Here is a 21,150-nt window from a genome sequence, read left to right on the forward strand (position 1 = left end):
TGTGCAACGACTTGTTCAACTGCTACTCCTTATAGTGATAAATGTCAGTACAGTATGTACGTATTTACTTGGCACAACGGTTTCCCATTCTCAGTCGGCAGAAGTCCGAAGACTTCAGGCATTTGCGCACAAACAATTCTGTGGCGCATTAAACCATTAAATCTATTTTGGCTGTTCCAGGTATCCCATTCACGCTGACCACTCCAAATAATTTTATATCCTGAAGAAAAATAGAAAAATTAGCAAGTGAATGATGTTACTTATAAGGATGGCATTAATCAGCATGATTTCCTATATTGTAAATCTTTTCGTTATGAAGATGCGAGTAGTAGTACGTCTTTTTTAAATAGCACCGTACATTTCTGTGTGGTAACTCACTTCCTCTCCTCAAGCACTGTCCAGAACGTATCACAGTATATCATTCACTTAAACGTGGCTATTAAAAACGTAACACAAAACTGACTTTGAGTATCCTGTACTTGCTGACAGAGAAAGTATTCTGTGGAAACTGCTCTCTGTACTTCGCTTTGCTTTGTGTTATGTTTCGTTCGTTGTTTCCTTTTCTTATTCTGAAGTGACTGACGAGGCTAATGTGTCTGTGGTCGTCTAGCGGGTGGAGTACTAGACTCTGGCTTTGGAGGTCCCCGGTTCAGTCCCGGACCGGGGCGGAGATTTATCCTCGTTCCAGTCCCTCCAGGACGTGTCCAGGTCCACACAGGCTGCTATCAAACGAGTACTGGGGATCTTTCCCGGGGATAAAAGGCGCCGGGACGATTGGTCTCATGGTGCCCTATCAATGAAAGGCTGCTTTCTACCAAGAGCCAGGCCAGTAATACGGTTGTGCGTCACAGAAAACAGACCAATACTGATCCAGCACTGGATCGGCGAGCCTCGTATCAATACAGCATTCAGAGGAACACACAAGACGGGCGTAGGCTGCCAGCCCTGTGAGAGGTTCAAAATGGCTCTGAGCACTATGGGACTTACCATCTGAGGTCATCAGTCCCCTAGAACTTAGAACAACTTAAACCTAACTAACCTAAGGACATCACACACATCCATGCCCGAGGCAGGATTTGAACCTGCGACCGTAGCGGTCGAGCGGCTCCAGACTGTAGCGCCCAGAACCGCTCGGCCACCCCGGCCGGCCCTGTGAAAGGAAGTTCGAGCTTGTTCACCCGCAGCGGTCCTCTACCCAAGGGGGACTTCCACGATACAGTATCCGCACTCTGTCCGAGGTAACATAACTCGTCTAGTTGCTGCAGCTATCAGTAAACGCCGGCCAGAGTGGCCGAGCGGTTCTAGGCGATACAGTCCGGAACCGCGAGACCACTTCGGTCGCAGGTTCGAATCCTGCCTCGGGCATGGATGTGTGTGATGTCCTTAGGTTAGTTAGGTTTAAGTAGTTCTACGTCCTAGGGGACTGATGACCTCAGAAGTTAAGTCGCATAGTGCTCAGAGCCATTTGAACCATTTTTATCAGTAAACAAACAGAAACACCAGAAAAATGCACGCCGGTCATTCAGTCAACTGCCTTCAGTTCAAGGTTTGTATGAATACATTGCACACCTAGCACGCACGCAAAGAAAAACGCCTTATATCTCACAAAAAGTTACTTAGTAAGAAACGTCACCAACTTCGTCTCATATTTTAGGGAGAGAAAATATACACTTGCGGGATATCAGTCCCAGCAATCTATGTGGCGCGAAACTTCGGGCCATAATTCTGATAGTACGCAGTTATGACATTCAGAAAGTATACATTTTGAACTTTGGCTGGCATCGGTTGTTTGTTACTCGCTCTGTCTCACTGCAGCCGCCTAATGATTTAGCACAAAGGAGACAACCAGAACCCCCACATTCGCGGGATGTTTAAGGCGAAGGAAGAGAAGGTTGCCATCTGCCCAACGAGAAAAATAGTAAGTAGTATGACTAAATACGATAGAGTGGTCGAAAGTAACGCCTCTGAATTTATTATGTAAAAACTCTTAAAGTTTTTAAAATAAAACAAACATTATTAACATAATACTTCTTTATTCTCCAAGTTTACATGTTTGCAGACTTCTGCCGCTAGAGGGCTCCGAACTGAAGCGTGTAACATAGCGATATGTAAAGTAATTATGACGGCGTGGGAGAAACAGCGTGCTATAATCGAGTTTCTAATTTGAAGATTTCGTCCATACATGGAGCATCATCATCTTCAGTAATGAACACGACTCAGGGGTTAAAGCTGAGAAATGACAAACTGAAAAGATCTTAGTACCAGCAATGGTGAAACTTCTCAGTTAATGGAGAGACAACGGAAACCTAGAAGAAATCTGAAAATCAGCATATTAAATGCGAATGGTACTGAAAAAAAGAAGAAACAGAAAACTTCGTGTTATAGAACAATGTTGATACCATACTTATTTTGGAGACACGTCCGCCGGCTGGAGTGGCCGAGCGGTTCTAGGCGCTACAGTCCGGAGCCGCGCGACCGCTATGGTCGCAGGTTCGAATCCTGCCTCGGGCGTGGATGTGTGAGATGTCCTTAGGTTAGTTAGGTTTAAGTAGTTCTAAGTCTAGGGGACTGATGACCTCAAATGTTAAGTCCCATAGTGCTCAGAACCATTTTTTGAGACGCGTCCATAATCCGGCCCAAACTTCAAACTAGAAAACAGGGCTGACAGACAGATCGGAAGGGAAGGAGAGGCAGCTATATTCTTAATAAAGTCGATCTTGCACGATCAAGAGATCATTTACGGACTAAACAATATAAAACCAACGGATGTAACAGTTCCTCCCATTACTGGCCAGATCACTTTCGTGGCGGTGTATTTAAGTCCAAGAAAGGACGTGTTACACGAAGAGATGAGAAACATCAGCCAGCCGAAGCGGCCGTACGGTTCTAGGCGCTGCAGTCTGGAGCCGAGCGACCGCTACGGTCGCAGGTTCGAATCCTGCCTCGGGCATGGATGTGTGTGATGTTCTTAGGTTAGTTAGGTTTAATTAGTTCTAAGTTTTAGGCGACTGATGACCTCAGAAGTTAAGTCGCATAGTGCTCAGAGCCTTTTGAACCAGTTGAAGAAACATCATCTACAGCAATGACTCAATATTTATTTGAGCGGATCTGAATGCTGAGCACCACTCTTGGAACAGCCTACGATCTACCAAGATTGGGAAGATAAAAAAAATGGCTCTGAGCACTATGGGACTCAACATCTTAGGTCATAAGTCCCCTAGAACTTAGAACTACTTAAACCTAACTAACCTAAGGACATCACACACACCCATGCCCGAGGCAGGATTCGAACCTGCGACCGTAGCAGTCGCGCGGTTCCGGACTGCGCGCCTAGAACCGCGAGACCACCGCGGCCGGCTAGGGAAGATAATTTACGAACTGTAGGCAGAATTAAATACAGAAGTACATGAACCGTTCAATAGTCAGCTGAACCCGCACGTTCCCGACGTGACTATCGTAAAGACTGTAAGACCCGAGCTGCAACTGACTACAGTCAACGACCTGACATCGGACAACCAACCTGTAGCCTACAGGAGCCACAAGCCCCAAAGCCAACTTCAGCGAAACTACAACAGATAGAAATCAGTACAAAAAAATCCTGCAAAACACGGTTCGAACTAAACTGGAGGTAAACTCAGCAGAAAGAAAATCGAATCAGCCGTTACCTAACTCACGAAAAAAATCAACGAAGCAACAAAAAGAGCATTCATAATAATAGCAGAAGACAGAAATAATGCAAATGAAGAGCTCCCTCCATTACTCATGGCACTTAAGCTGCAAGAAGTTAGATTCAGAAAAAGATGACAGACGTCTCGAGGCCCACGAGACAGACAACTACATTGTGATTAAGATCGAGTCTGGCTGAGCTGAGAAGACAGAGATGGGAAGACAAGGGGGACACCTTCCTCCTCTAGGAGGAAGAGGAGTGGTACTTGGTTAGAGTGCTCAAAACTCCGAGACCACCACGTCGAGCTATGACAGCAGCAAACCTTCTCACATACGACCCTCTGACAAGTGTCGAAATCTTCGCCTTCACGTACTAAGAGGAGAAGCCTTGTCACAGAAAAACTAGGACCAAATAATTCAAAACTTTAGAGGAAGACAGACAGTACACCACAAATTAGAAAATGCGTGAATTCCTAAAGGATCAAACTGCTGAGATCATCGGTGCGTAGACTTACACACTATTTAAACTAACTTATGCTAAGAATAACACACATACATCCATGCCCGAGGGATAACACGAACCTCCAGAGGGGAGGGGGGGGGGGGGGAGCAATCCGTGACATGGCTCCTCAGACGCGTCTTATAAAGCTAAGAGTATTACTAGAAGCAGCAAGCCTCGATCGGATCTCTAATGGACACCCAAAACAACTTCCGGGAGAATCCACTGGTACTAACGACAACAATATTCAATACATGCTTAGAAATTGGCTACTTCCCAGCTTAGTGGGAAAAATCGATGATTATGACACTCTCCAAGGTACCCGGCGGCAACAGACCAATAAGCCTGCCAAGTACGTTAAGTAAAACCTTAGAAAGGCTCATTTTGGTAAAAAAAAGGTTTCTCTAATAGAAGAGAACACCATCAGGGCAGGGCAGTTTGCATTAAAAATATATAATCAAGTTAGCTACAGATACTTCGGCTAGTGCGACAGATAACCAACAACATAAATGTATTGATTCACACAGTAGCTTTATTCCCAGTCTGGGAACGCGATTATGGAACCTGATCAAGAAATTAATTTCATAAACGACCATGCAAGGCTGCTACGTTGAAATTATTGATACTTCCTGACAAAGTAGAAAGATTTCAATCATCTTTGCCGGCTGGGGTGGCCGAGCGGTTCTAGGCGCTACAGTCTGGAACCGCGCGACCGCTACGGTCGCAAGTTCGGTTCCTGCCTCGGGCATGGATGTGTGTGATGTCCTTAGGTTAGTTAGGTTTAAGTAGTTCTACGTCCTAGGAGACTGATGACCTCAGAAGATAAGTCCCATAGTGCTCAGAGCCATTTGAACCAATCATCTTTAACGGCAAAATGTCAGACACCAAGATAATAGCTGCAGAAGTTCCACGTGGGTTCGTAATATCTCCGTGTCTATTTAATATTCACATTAACGACCTTTTACTGCAACAAGGCGTGAAAGGGGCACAGTATGCAGGCGACACAGTCCTATACACGAATGGACGCCGACACTTTTCAATTTTTGGGGAACTCCAAAGACAACTAAATCTATTTAAGAGACGGCACAGGGCAAACAAAATGCTTTTAAGTACGGACAAGACCATAGCAGTGTACTGCTCAAACGAAAGACCACTACTATACAGAACAATCAATAAACAGCAAATATCTTGGGCGCAGAGGGTATACCTAGGTGTAACTCAACATATAGGACTCTTTTCAACAAACATACCAGCGAAAAGACAAAAAAATGACTCAGCGTGGCGAAAGCATTATGACCCCTTTCCGTCAGTATTGACTTAGAATTTACAATAGGCGGCCGCATTGGCCGAGCGGTTCTAGGCGCTTCAGTCCGTAACCGCGCGACTGCTACGGTCGCAGGTTCGAACCCTACCTCGGGCATGGATGTATGTGATGTCCTTAGGTTAGTTAGGTTTAAGTAGTTCTAAGTTCTAGGGGACTGATGACCTCAGATGTTAAGTCCCATAGTACTCAGAGGCATTTGAACCATTTTTGAAATCACAATCAGAATGCGACTATACGAATCGATAGTTCTTCCAGCGTTGATGTATGGTAGCATGGCATGAGGGCGCCAGCCCCGAGCCCAGAAACCACCGGCTCGTATTCATGGGAAATGCGTGAACTGTAGACATCTAGTATCGCATACCTCCGGAAACCTACCGAGGACTTGTCGAATCCATGCCCCGCAGTATTGAGTGCTAAACGTGTACCGAAACGCTATTAAGCAGGCGTTGATAACGTTTTGGCTCATCAGTCTACGTAGATGCGCGGGATCTATCAAACAAAAGCAGACAATACTTGGCACGTTTTCCAGCTATCAAACTGCTAAGTTTTCAAGAGGTTACCACTGTCCTGAAATACCTAGTTTGGGCTTTGTAGGGCGTCGAAGTTTGAGGCCGCTTGTGATTTCTGATGAGTACCCTTTGCACATTTGCTGTCTGCAACTTCGAAATAAAAGTATTTTCTGACGATAAAATTTCTTGCAGCAGAAAAATAAAATACTATAGTCCATTATTTTTCTATATTAGAAGTCCCCAGTCTATGTTTAGCCTATTAGGGGACAGAAGCGGTGTGTTTCACTTTTGAGAAATGTGTCGCGAGCGTCGTTCGTTATTAACGGATAGGAATACACTCGTTTTAGGCGATACGCACAGTAACGGGTTCTTGTCGCCTGTTCCGTGGGTCGTTAGGCGTAATAAGCCATAATGGGAGAATAATCTCGCCTTGGAAATGTTACGGGGAGCTGCCTTTAATGCAAAAACTTTGTGCAGCAAGCAGTTCAGAAAAGCTTCGACGATATTCCAGAGCTACGTTGTTTCCAACAAGGCTTCTGTTACACGAATTCAGTCTCATTATTACTCGTACAAAAAGAAAGTATGAAGTTTTCTTCTGGGTTAGCCACCGCCGTTACAATGCCGTGAGAATTCAAAACTGAAGTTTTGATTTGTTTAGTAAGTTCAAAACCAGGCGATGACAGTAGAATACCTTAGGCAGAGACAAAATACCGTATGTAATTATCGTGACTGAAAAATAAGTTTGAAAGAAACCATCCTCCAGAGAAAACTGCGATACTGCAAGGTGGAATGAAGGCGCAAAAATGTCTCCGGACTAGGTGTATATCTTTGTCTGCAGAAACGCACATCGATCGCTTCAAGCCACTTGTATACTTCTTTGTTTATCGAAGATTGAAGTCAGAGTTAATGTGTTATCACTCCAAAGAAAAGAAGGCTATAATTCAGCTTATCGCCGACATCGAAGTCATTAGAGACCGAGCACTAGTTCGGATAATGTGTGTGTGTGTGTGTGTGTGTGTGTGTGTGTGTGTGTGTATGCATGTATGGCTAGATGGAGCGGGAAGGGGCGGGGGGGGGGGGGGGGAGGCAGGGGGGCAGGACGAGGTCTGCCGTGGCCTTCTACCTTCTATGGAAAAATCAAAATGCAAGTTAGTACTGAGCGGGATGGCACAGTGGTTCAGACACTGTACTCGCAGCAAAAAATGGAGTACTGGTTTTCCAAGGTTTCTGTAATAATGGCTGCGTCCAATTTGTTGTAATAATTTCACCGAGTGAAGTAACTCAGTGGTTTAGAGGCAATGGACTTCCATTCTGGAGTAGTGGGGTTCGCTTCCCTTTCTGGTCACACAAATTAAAGTTCCCATGGTTTCTCTATCGTCTTTCAGGAGAGCGCTGCGACAGTTTGTTTGAAGAAGTCATGGCCCGCGTCCGACCATCCTGATTTACGTTTTCCGTGATTTTCCTAAATCGCTCCAGGCAAATGCCAGGATGGTTCCTTTGAAAGGGCACGGCCGACTTCTTTCCCCATACTTCCCAAATCCGATGAGACCGATGACCTCGCTGTCTGGTCTCCTCCCCCACAACAACCCAACCCAACCCCAAATCAAGGCCGACTTCTTGCCAAATTCTTGTTTTACGCAAGCTTTTACCTCGTCTCTAACGACGTCATCCTACTAATAACCTTGATGGTTACTGGTGTTTAAATTTTAATCTTTGTACCAAACTGTGCTGTAGAGAGATTCCTGTACGGACTAAGGCGTCACAGCTTACGTGCCTACCAGAACCCCTAGCCTTTCTTAGACACTAACTAAAAGGGACGCTCTTCATAAGTGTTAACAGACAGTGTTTGCCACTCTGCTGTTCTCTTCTAGTGTCTTCTTTCACCATTACATAAATTCAATTTAAACATTCAGACATAAAAGTAATCGTATCCAGAAAGATCAGCGGAAATTTTCAAATATCTGCAATAAATTGACTTTGTCAGAGCACAAAATTCAGAAATCGCAATTGGAAATGTTCCAAAGTGTTCGAAGAAGGAAGCCCTTTCCAGTCACACAGCTGAATACACTTCCTCTCCGGCCTCCCAGAGAACAATCGTATTTCACTCTTTCTTATTTAAATGTTCTGCATCTCTATATCGACACTCAGGCGTCATTGCCTGCATCATGGTTACCTGTATCCTGAGACCTTTAACGAGCATCTCACTACAACAACCGACTGAGGATGTGCAGTCATAAAAGAATGCACTCGCATTTGGGAGGATATCACTTCGAATACTGTCTGGCCATCTGGATTTAGGTTTCCTGTGATTTCGCTTAATTTCATCAGGTGAATGCTGGTCTGTAGCTTTTTCGAAAGGGAGTGATCTATTTATTTCCCAAAGCCAAGTTTGTGTCGAGTTTCTAATGAGCTCGAATCTTGCTTCCTTTTCATTCCACCACTGATATTTTGGATCTCACTTGTACAGCAAGCAGACTTTCTGTGTATAATGGAGTTCGTCGAAATTCGGAAGTCACACAGAGAGTAACTGAACCGAATGAAAATTACGAAACCTATTAATTGAGCATAGCTTAGCGATACAGCAGATCACCAAGAGGGGCAGCTAATGTAAGGATGGTAATCAGCAGCATTTTACTACTATTGTTCGCAGTAGGATGCCGGGAGGTTTTTAAACTCAATACAGAAAAATCTTGAAATATCAGGGATTCGAACAACCAGTTGAGATCTGCCTACATCTACATCTACATCCATACTCCGCAATCCACCTGACGCTGTGTGGCGGAGGGTACTTTGAGTACCACTATCGGTTCTCCCTTCTATTCCAGTCTCGTATTGTTCGTGGAAGGAAAGATTGTCGGTAGGTCTCTGTGTGGGCTTTAATCTCTCTGATTTTATCCTCATGGTCTCTTCGCGAGACATACGTAGGAGGGAGCAATATACTGCTTGACTCCTCGGTGAAGGTATGTTCTCGAAACTTCAACAAAAGCCCGTACCGAGCTACTGAGCGTCTCTCCTGCAGAGTCTTCCACTGGAGTTTATCTATCATCTCCGTAACGCTTTCGCGATTACTAAATTATCCTGTAACGAAGCGCGCTGCTCTCCGTTGGATCTTCTCTATCTCTTCTATCAACCCTATCTGGTACGGATCCTACACTGCTGAGCAGTATTCAAGCAGTGGGCGAACAAGCGTACTGTAACCTTCTTCCTTTGTTTTCGGATTGCATTTCCTTAGGATTCTACCAATGAATCTCAGTCTGGCATCTGCTTTACCGACGATCAACTTTATATGATCATTCCATTTTAAATCACTGCTAATGCGTAGTCCCAGATAATTTATGGCATTAACTACTTCCAGTTGCTAACCTGATATATTGTAGCTAAATGATAAAGAATCTTTCTTTCTATGTATTCGCACCACATTACACTTGTCTACATTGAGATTCAATTGCCATTCCCTCCACCATGCGTCAGTTCGTTGCAGATCCTCCTGCATTTCCGCACAGTTTTCCATTGATACAACCTCTCGATATACCACAGCATCATCCGCAAAAAGCCTCAGTGTTATCCACAAGGTCATTTATGTATATTGTGAATAGCAACGGTCCTATGACACTCCCCTGCGGCACACCTGAAATCACTCTTACTTCGGAAGACTTCTCTCCATTGAGAATGACATGCTGCGTTCTGTTATCTAGGAACTCTTCAATCCAGTCACACAATTGGTCTGATAGTCCATATGAACTTACTTTGTTCGTTAAACGACTGTGGGGAACTGTATCGAACGCCTTGCGGAAATCAAGAAACACGGCATCTACCTGTGAACCCGTGTCTATGGCCCTCTGAGTCAAGCGCGAGCTGGGTTTCACACGATCGTCTTTCTCGAAACCCATGCTGATTCCTACAGAGTAGATTTCTAGTCTCCAGAAAAGTCATTATTCTCTAACATAATACGTGTTCCAAAATTCTACAACTCATCAATGTTAGAGATATAGGTCTATTGTTCTGCACATCTGTTCGACGTCCCTTCTTAAAACCGGGGATGACCTGTGCCCTTTTCCAATCCTTTGGAACGCTACGCTCTTCTAACAGTTATGTAGGTCGGAGGAGCCACAATGGCCAACTCCAAGTGAACCTTGCCCAGGACAGCGGACCGGGCACGCTTTACTCTGATCGATCTGTGGGTCCTCTAAGCATCACTGTGTCCTTCCTTTCTAGGACGTTTTCCGGCTGTTCTAAGACGTAAATAGTGTAGGATGACGGCGAGGAATAAAAAACGGAGAACAAAAAGGGTCGCCACAATGGGAGCAGAAGCAGAGATACAATACGCCTTCTGGCTGTGCAGATGGCGGCTGAAAGCGGCGTGTCTGGCGCCGGCGCTGTAGCGCTGTTGTGGTAGACACGCGCTCGCCAGGCCGTCACGCACCAACCGCAGCTGCGACCATTACAGCGAATTCCGCGAGACAGCCTTGCGCGGAAACGAACGCGTCTCAGTCAGCTTCCAGCGGAATCTAGCGTAGCTTTCGCCGAACAGCTAATATCATTCAAAAAAATTTCGCTCATCAACATCATAAACTAAAGGCTATGCCTTGTCGATTTAGCCACGTCCCTCTCTCCATTGTCATCCTCTTCAACTCTTCATACGATTTTATCCCCATATCTTGTTTGATGTTATTAAAATACGTTGCTCTTGGCATGCCTCTTGGTTTTTTTTCCCTAAAACTTTTCCTTCAAATACATTCTTTAGGTATATAAGAATATACAGCCTACAGTTCCAGGTTAACTTCATCAGGACCTTACTTGCAGCAGTAGCGTAGATGGTCACCAATTAGAACCGATAGCATCAAGTTAAGAAGAATTTCGAAATGGTTCAGTTACTGAAGTAGCTGTTGGTGTGCAACATGTTGAGCACATAGTACTCGATCATGTGGATAACCACGGTTTGATGGTGTCCATTCATGTGGTTTGGCAGCTGATTAGTTCTCATCCAAGTATACGAAGTTGTACACTAACCGTAGCACGGCTGGTGTATAGCACAGTTTCTTGTACACAATGCGCTACATTTTATAGGACACGAAACGCCTGTGATTTGACTGCAGTGGTGGGTAGATGCGTAAGACTGGTCTTACAAATGCGCCGTCCATGGGGGTTAACCTTTGTGATGCAGGGTTGGTATACGTAGATGTAGGTGACCAGGTCGATCCTGCCTTCCAAAATTTCCTAATGGAGTTAGTCAAGTTACCATATCGTAGACTAATAACCAAAACACGATCTTACGGAGTACCTTCCCATGTATGTGATTAGCTCAAAGAATTTTTGACTAATAGCAACTATGTCTACTGAACAACAAATGTTCAACAGAAACGAAAACCTCTGATGTTCTCAGGACACATAAACGATTTGTCAGATAGCGTCAGCAACAACGCTACCATACTGTTAGATTACAATGCTATTGTCTGCAGGAAAGTATCATCGTTGGGTGGTCGATAGGAAATATGGAAAAAATTACCATTTGGTGTGACGATTGGCAGTTTTTTTAAATGTGGATAAATGCAAGATAAGAGTCGTGATAAAGAACCCAATGGTATCCGACTACAAGATTGAGTCCCCAAGTACGAATTTTCTTCTAATTTCTTGGCCTTTATCCCGTATCTTAACGGGGCTGGCATGATAGTCTGTATTTTGTAATGTTCGGTGGAGAGGGTGGTCGGATGCTCATCCCGTTGCCACCCATTCTCTCTCAGCCACTCTCTCTTCCCCCAATGACGGAATTTGTGTATCGCATTTGTCTGCGTCTAGTGTTATCCCCTGTCAGACTGTGAGAACGCATTTTAAATGTTTGCTGATAATGTAACTGAATGGGGACGTGGGTACCAGCCCGGTCTTCACCTAATTGTATGTGGGAAACCGCCCAAAAACTACATCCAGACTGACCGAAACGCCGGCCCTCGTCGTTAATCCACCGGGCGATTGAATCCGGGGCCAGTGAGCCTCCCCGAATCCCGGAAGCGGTGTGCTAGCGCGCGTGGCTACCCGTGAGGGGGGGAGGGGGTTCGTTATAGTGTAATTATTTAGTAGTAATACTAAGAGGCGATGTGATATGAGGCAGGCTCGTAAAATTAGCAGTAGGTGAACCTAATGGAAGACTTGGTTTTGTTGGGAGTATTCTGGGAAAGTGCAGTGCCTCTGTGAACGTAACCACATACAAGACAGTGTGATGAATTTTAGAGTGCTCCTACAGAATTAGAAGCGCCTATCTGACAAGGATGATAGCAGATGTCGAGCATATTCGAGGAAGGTGCAACAGATCTACTAAAGAGACTGCTTACACTACACTTGTCCGCCCTATTCTGGAGTATTGCTGTGCGGTGTGGGATCCGTATCAGGTGGGACTGACGGATGATATAAAAAAGTTCAAAGAAGGGCAGCTCGTTTTGTATCATCGCGAAATAGGGGAGATAGTGCCGCAGACATGATACATGAATTGGGGTGGCAATCATTAAAACAAAGGCGTTTTTCGTTGCGACGGGATCTTCTCATGAAATTTCAATCACCAGTTTTCTCCTCCGATAACAAAAACATTCTGTTGGAGCGCACCTACATAGGGAGAAATGATCATCACGATAAAATAAGAGAAATCACGGCTCGCACAGAAAAATTTAAGTGCTCATTTTTCCCGCGCGGCGTTCGAGAGTGGAACGTTAGGGAGATAGCTGGAAAGTGGTTCATTGAACCCTCTGCCAGACACTTAATTGTGAATAGCAGAGTAACGACGTAGATGTGGATGTAGATGTAGGAAGACTGTCACAATTCTGCAGTCACCATTGTACTTCTCGAGCAGGGATAGTGAGAATAAGATAGACACTTAGAGAGGCATAATAGTCATTCTTCCCTCGCGTTTAACACGCGAATAGAACAGAACAGGAAATTACTAATACTGATGCAAAGTACCCTGTATCACGCATTATACAGTGGCTTTCAGAGTATATACGTAGATGTAAAAAAATGAGAATTGTATCTCCTTGTATTTATATTTTGAAATACTAGTGAATGGTCGGTAGATCTAGCTCCCGCCTGGTGTGCGGAGCGGAGAGGGAGCGCAGTGGCTGTTTTGTAGCAAGCCGAGCCGGCTCGAGGCGCGGTCGATGCTGTTTCCTCGTCGCGGCGCACCTAATGACGTCACCCGGGGATCCTCCTTGGAAGGGGCGCCTGCCCCTCGAGCCGATACCAACAGTCTCGGGGCCGACCCGGAACCGCCTCCACCCACCGCGCCTGCCGGAGCAGCTAACAAATTACATCGAAATACAAAGGGCGACGGATAACTTCTGCGTTTTACAGAGAGGAAACACAGTGCGTTAAACTTAACGGGACGAAATCGAAAAATATAAAGATGTTCAACTCCATTACTGTTTACAATAGACAGGTGTTTGACTATTAAAGCTACAAACGAAAGATGCCTGTAGAGTACAATTAAACAAGCAAATAGTCGTAATAAACATAGGTCCGGAGGCCAACGTTTTCCCCGATAGACATATGCAGAAATGCAGTCGTGGCTATTTTACAACACTGTTGATGTCTAACGCTACGTTTATTCAGAAACACCGCATGTGAGGTGTAAATTACAAAGTGTTAAACTGCCCTCCCTTCATTTTAACGTCATTCTGGATACCTTAGTACTGGTAATTCTACATCTACATCTACATTTATACTCCGCAATCCAACCAACGGTGTGTGGCGGAGGGCACTTTACGTGCCACTGTCATTACCTCCCTTTCCTGTTCCAGTCGCGTATGGTTCGCGGGAAGAACGACTGCCGTAAAGCCTCCGTGAACGCTCGAATCTCTCTAATTTTGCATTCGTGATCTCCTCGGGAGGTATAAGTAGGGGGAAGCAATATATTCGATACCTCATCCAGAAACGCACCCTCTCGAAACCTGGACAGCAAGCTACACCACGACGCAGAGCGCCTCTCTTGCAGAGTCTGTCACTTGAGTTTGCTAAACATCTCCGTAACGCTATCACGCTTACCAAATAACCCTGTGACGAAACGCACCGCTCTTCTTTGGATCTTCTCTATCTCCTCCGTCAACCCGACCTGGTACGGATCCCACACTGATGAGCAATACTCAAGTATAGGTCGAACGAGTGTTTTGTAAGCCACCTTCTTTGTTGATGGACTACATTTTCTAAGGACTCTCCCAATGAATCTCAACCTGGCACCCGCCTTACCAACAATTAATTTTATATGATCATTCCACTTCAAATCTTACCGTACGCATACTCCCAGATATTTTACAGAAGTAACTGCTACCAGTGTTTGTTCCGCTATCGTATAATCACACAATAAATGATCCTTCTTTCTATGTATTCGCAATACATTACAATAGTTAAAGTCAACCAACCGTTACAGTGAATAGAAGTATCATTACTACTAATGATAAAATTAAAATTACAGCCTACAAATACACAGGGCCATCAAGGATAGAGGTAGAGGCAACTCCTTTTCGTTTAATCTGTGAGTCACCTACTCCACAGCTACTCTTTACGCGATGACGCACGCGGCGCTGCCATTCTGGCTCGGGATGCTGTACAGGTAACTGCACTGAACGCAGCAACTGGAACATGCCGCTCTACGGTTGTCGTCGACACGCACGTCATCGTGCTACTGCAACAGTATTCTGAACACTGAAGCCAAGTGTGGCACTGGAGTGGGTGTCGCAAAGAATAAACTGAAAGGAATGGCCTCTACCTCTACCTTTGATGACCCTTGTGTATTTGTAAGTTGTAATTTTGCGAGGGTTGCCCAGAAAGTAATGCACCGCATTTTTTTCTCAGCCGAAAACAATGCTACGATTGCGTAACGTTACGTACTGTATGTATTATCTGAAGTCTCCTGAGTAAGCGCGCCAAGTTTCCGTCACTTCCGACAGCGTAGCTCCAGGACAGTTTCAAAGTGGCGTCTGTAGATGATGTACGTTACAATCAACGTGCCGGAATTGAATTTCTCACTGCGGGAAAAGAAACTGTGGGGAATATTCACAAACGCTTGTGCAAAGTCTACGGAGCATCTGCTGAAGACAGAAGTACAGTTAGTCGCTGGGCACGGAGGGTGAGGTCATCAGAGGGCTGTTCGCCGGAGCTCCACGGTTTGCAGAGGTCGGGGAGACCAACCACGGCTGTCACACCTGACATGTTCCAGCAAGCTGATGTTGTCATTTCCGAGGACACACGCATTACGACTCGGCAGTTGGCACTGCATCTGTCAATCAGCAAAGGAAGTGTGGATGCAATTATCCGCATTCTTGAATATTCAAAAGTATGTGCAAGATGGGTCCTGCAGTGCCTAACGGTGGATCACAAATCGTACAGAAAAAATATTCGTCTTGATTTGTTGCAACGTTTTGAAGCCGAGGTGGAGACCTTCTTGTCCCGGATACTGACAGGTGATGAAACCTGGGTTCATCATTTTGAACCCGAAAAAAAGACAGTCTATGGATTGACAAACTGCCTATTGGCTTCTGTCTCGGGTTCTTCGGCCGACGTTCATCTAATGATTTTTCTGACGTTTCGTGCTGGCGGAACGTCAGAAAAATCATTAGATGAACGTCGGCCGAAGAACCCGAGACAGAAGCCAATAGGCAGTTTGTCAACAAGTGGCCACAAAAGCCTTAACAATTTAGTCTATGGATTGTCGCCATTCCCACTCCCCACAGAAGAAAAATTCAAAGCAATTGCTCTTGCCTGTAAGGTTAGGCTAGGTTCGTGGTGTTTAACGTCCCGTCGACAACGAGGTCAATATAGACGGAGCACAAGCTCTGGTTAGGGAAGGATGGGGAAGGAAATCGGCCGTGCCCTTTCAAAGGAACCATCCCGGCATGCCTGTAAGGTCATGATCACCGTGTTCTGGGACTATGAAGGTGTGGTTCTCATTGATGTGATGTCAAGAGGCGTTGCCATTAATTCACAACCATATGTCAACACATTAACAGAACTCAAGACGCGCTTCCGGCGACTTCGGAGCCACAGCAACCCAGGAGATGTTTTGCTGCAGTACGATACGCTCAGTCCCACATAAGTCAGAGGTCTGCTAAACACATCGCAAAACAGAGTTGGACAGTGTTCCCCATCCACCATACAGCTCCGACCTAGCCCCGGACTTCCACTTGTTTGGGCCATTAAAAGATACCCTTCGTAGAAGACGTTTGCAGGACGATGAGGAGGTGATTCACACAGTAAAGCACTGGCTTCGCCACCAGGACAAGGATTGGTACCGACAGGGCATACACACTCTTGTTTCGCGCTGGAGGAATGCCATAGAACAGGATGGAGATTACGTGGAAAAATAGGGTGTGTAGATAAAACGCAATTTTTTCGTGTGTGTAATTCTCATTATGTTCAATAAAGAACTGTTGAAGAAAAGAAAAAAACGTGGTGCATTACTTTCTGGGCAACCCTCGTAATTTTAGTATTAGTAATAATGATGGTTTTACTCAGGTAACAGTTGGTTGACTGTAGATATTGTAAGTACTGGCAGTACTGCTTCTACTGCTCAAAGGTTGGAGAGTTTTGATTCTCATAACAAGTGTAACGGTCGTGACTCCCCAATGCCGTGGCTTCCCAGATCCTCCGACCTGAAGAGGTTGGATGTTTTTTCTGGGGATATTTAAAAGCTTTGGTGTATTTCAGCCCTGTTAATGGTGTCGATGGACTCTAGAAACACATTGCGGATTGTCGTCAGTGCATTCGGACCACCCATGAGGTTTTCGAACGTGAATCGGCGTCGACGAGGGGAAGTGCTGAAGGCTACCTTCGCACGAACGGTGACCATTTGGAAGACTTTTTGTAACGTGGTCGTCCTCAAGGGTATATCTGCAGTTTCACCCTCGGGAACTCTGTTATAAGCTGTTCATATACTCAGTTGTAATAGTCGTATCGGAGAAACAATGGTTTCTGGACCTTTGTTTATTAGGATTATTACCTTGTTTCATTGTCCTCTATCCACCATTTTCGTTTGTACCTGCAGAGTGATACCTAGATGATGTTACAAACTCTCAGGGATTATAGAGGAGGGGAAGTTTATCAGTTGAGGTAAGGGACCCTGGTTCGGAAATGACGGAGTCGAAAGGTATAAGCGAAAATCGTTCTCATAGCTCTGAGAATGTAATACATGTACCGGTGTTGTTGTTGCTAAGACTGTAGGGTAACATTCATAGGTGGTAGTATGGACCAAAACAAGAAAGAATGTCCAGTAAATACTGGCTCCAAAACGCATATCTTAAGAGCTACGGGAACTTGTTCTGTCGAAGAGTTCTCTCTCACAGTAGCGAAGGCGAACAAGAGCGCATAGCTCTTACAGTATCAATTTTAGAGCTGATGTTTACTGACTTTTCTCCTTGTTTTGATCCATACTACCACCTCTGAAAGTTGTATACCCTACAACCCTAGCATGTATTCCGCTGTTAGATGTATCGGAACGATTTTCGCTTATAACTTTCAACTCAGTCGTTCTGGACCAGTGTCCCTTACCTGAGATTGGTACATTTACCATTTCCCATCATCCCTGAAAGCTTTTAATATGATGCCGCAATTAACCTGTGTAATACTGAAACAGCCTGTATATAAATGATCTAGTGGATAACGTCGGAAGCTCAATGAGGCTTTTCGTAAACGATACTGTTGTCTTCACGAAAGTTGCTACCCCAGAAGTCTGTGCCGGAACGCAGGAAGGCATACGAAGGATCAAAAATTGATAGAGAGACTGACAGTTAATCCTGAATATAAATAAATGTAATATCATGTTCCTAAATAGGCCAAGAGATCCATTACTGTTAGATTAAACTATTAGTGAAAAATCACAGGAAAAATTGCAAATGGTTCAAATGGCTCTGAGCACTATGGGACTTAACTTCTGAGGTCATCAGTCCCCTAGAACTTAGAACTACTTAAACCTAACTAACCTAAGGACATCACACACATCCATGCCCGAGGCAGGATTTGAATCTGCGACCGTAGCGGTCGTGCGGTTCCAGACTGTAGCGCCTAGAACCGCTTGGCCACTCCGGCCGGCGAAAAATTGCAAACTTCAATAACTGTAAAATACCTAGGAGTAACACTCCAGAGTGACCTAAAGTGGAATAACCACATGACAATAATTGTAGCAGAAGCAGATGCCAGGATGAAGTTCATTGGAAGAATCTTAAGGAAGTATAATTCATCCTCGGAATAAGTGTCTTAGAAAACACTTGTTCGAGAGATTCTTGAGATCTGTTTATCACTCTGGGACCCTTAGTAAGTAAGAATAATGGACGAAATAGGGAAGATCTAAAGAAGACTGGTACGTTTGGTCACGGGATCGCTTAGGCCGAAGATGCTTAACAAAGTCTAGTCGCAGTCGCTGCAAGGGTGGCGTGTGTATCACGGGTTGCTGTTGAAATTCTGTTAAGGTACGCCAAGGAGGGTCAGGCAACAAATTACTTCCTCCTACAAATGTCTCACAAAAAGACCACGAAGAAAAAAATCAGAAAAAATTTGAGCACGTACTGAAGTTTATCTGCAGCCTTTCTTCCCACGTATTATTCAAGGCAGAAAGTCATAGTGATGTCACAAGTACTCTCAGCCACACATCGTTAAGACGTTTCTAATGATATCGTCTCCCTGCACATAACTGCGTCGTCTGCGAACATAGTTTTACATATCTATTGTTATATTACTAACTCCTCGTCTGTGATGATTGTGAGAGTTTGCACTGATTGACTGAAGCGAAGCTACTTTTGCATTTGTTATTTAGTAGTTTATTATATTACTTTGTTACACTGTTTTGTAAAAGGAAAATAATACTCGAAATGGCAAGTACCCGTCACTACCATAGGGAGACAGGCAGTTAACTATTAGCGAAAACCACTTATTTACAAAATCAGTGTCCTAACACTCTACTTTTCTAACTAAAGCTACCTGCACTATTAGTTTTCAGCACACAAACAACTAAAAACCCCCTTCTACGTATCACTGTATATTTACAATGGAAATGAGCGTATGGCATCGTTGGTCGGGAGGCCCCATGCGGAGAAGTTCGGCCGCCATGTGCAAGACTTATTGCAGTCGACGCCACATTGGGCGCCGGTGATGAGAATGAAATGATGATGAGGACAACACAACACCCAGTCCCCGAGCGGAGAAAATCTCCAACCCGGCCGGGAATCGAACCTGGGCCCGCTTGCATGGGAGGCGAGCACGTTACCACCCAGCTAAGCAGGCAGAGCTACTCACAATAACCTTTATTTGGGAGGTGACGAGGTACCCTTGAACGTTGACTTCTTCGCTGATTATTCCTGTTTGTCCTTCGATAGGGATGAGTGTCGTCTTCTCTCAACCTTAGCCTCATACACTTTTTACACCATTGCGGTTGTCATGCTTCAGCGCCTATCCACTGGACCGGCCAGACCAAAGGTCGGCCAACGTTTATGTGCCAACCACACATGTTTTGTCTAGCCGTTAGATTTCCTTTGTTAGATGCCTTGACGTTGTTGGCCTGCACCATTATATGGGGCTTTTCTCTCCTATCTTTTCAATTTTTATTTTGTCCGTCATACTCTTGTTGAAGCTGCTTGAATGTTTTATTCAACATTTTTGTAAAGATCTTTACTTTATCTCTGTCATGGACTATTTCCTGTGCAGGAGTTGTACCTAAAGGCTGCCTGTCCACCGAGACAGCTCGTGCGTAATAGGGGCACGTGTATGGGTCCCCTCTTCGACTCCACAGCCATATGCAGTGCTACACGTTTCCCTGGAAGTACATCGGATACGGACCATGTACAGTTAAGAAAGTGTGCAATTCCTTCAGTTTCATTTTAAGTCTATCTCTCACAATGAGGAAAGACCTAAATTCTTTCCTGCCTGTTCCTGGTGTTTCCCAGATCTGCTCTCGTACATCTATTGAAGGTCTTTTATCTCTACAGCCTCGAATAGTACAGATATTAACCGACAGCTCATATGTATGAATATAATAATTAGCAGCATCTCTAACGCATAATATTCAGGTACGACGATGCTGCCTTTAACGATGTTTCACAATCAGAAACATCCTAATGAGTTCTGGTTGCTAGTACGTATATATTCAATCCGATCTGATGTATACAGCACGCCAAATTGCATGCAATTACTGCTCACCATGCCAGGAGGTCGGCCAAATGTTTGTATGATCGACATTTCAAATTTTGCCTCTAACGCTGTATAACATTTTTTTTTCCTTTATTGATTTTCAATTCCGCCCGAAGGGGGTGGGCTATCAGCAGCTTAGTACGCTGCTCTACAGCCTACAGACTTTTTTAAAAAACGGAAGAAGAAAAGAAACAAGAAAGACAGGCGATAAAACGGTGACTTAAAGTGTAAAATGGCGGAAAAATGCGGAAAGTTAAAACAGAAAGCAAAGGGGTTGGCAATGTTAATAAAATACACTGGAATCAGACAAGTAACATAGTTGACACACAATTAAAAAAACATGGAGACAGACTGGTTTCAGTTCGTAGGGGAGATAAAAAATCACACCCAGCGACAGTATGATGGCCGTTCGCAACACTTCCCAAAAGACACACAACACGGAACACTCACTGTAAAACACTCACTGTAAAACACTGCACGGAAATGGCGGGACAAAGATGACACTCCTGAGCCAAGGGCAGATGGGGGGCGGGGACCTGGAGGAGGGGGAAAAACAAGGAGGGAAGACAGGAAAAAACGAAAAGGGGGGGGGAACCAAGGTGGGAGAGGACTTATAAGGGGGGAGAGTGGCAGGGCAGACACAAGAGGGAATGAGAAAAGGCAGAGGAGGGAAATGCAAAAGGACTTGGGGGAGAGAAGGGGGCAGAGAGAGGGGAGGTGAGGAAAAGAGAGGACGGAAAGGGGGGAGAGGGAGCCCGGGAAAAGGAAAGAGGAAAGGAGGGGGAGTGAGGATCAGAGTTGATAGGAGGGATAAATGGAGGGATAGAGGGCATCATTCGGGAGGGGGAGTTGATGGAAGCCACCTTGGGAAAGGAGATGAAGGGTGTAGAGATGGAGGGTAGGGGGGACACAACAGTGAAGACGTGGCAGGGGGCGGAGATGGGAGACGAGAGGAGCAACCAGGGGGTGAGGGGGATCAAGGCGGCGGGAGGTGTAGA

General features: G+C 45.0%; 1 protein-coding gene across 1 annotated transcript in view; it reads right to left on the reverse strand.

Annotated features, from left to right (window-relative positions):
• LOC124556370 (circadian locomoter output cycles protein kaput) overlaps positions 1–21,150 on the reverse strand; it is an 815,111-nt gene that overhangs the window by 383,896 nt on the left and 410,065 nt on the right. The gene's annotated exons all lie outside the window — the stretch shown is intronic.

Source organism: Schistocerca americana, chromosome X, assembly GCF_021461395.2.
Source record: "Schistocerca americana isolate TAMUIC-IGC-003095 chromosome X, iqSchAmer2.1, whole genome shotgun sequence".
NCBI lineage: Eukaryota > Metazoa > Arthropoda > Insecta > Orthoptera > Acrididae > Schistocerca > Schistocerca americana.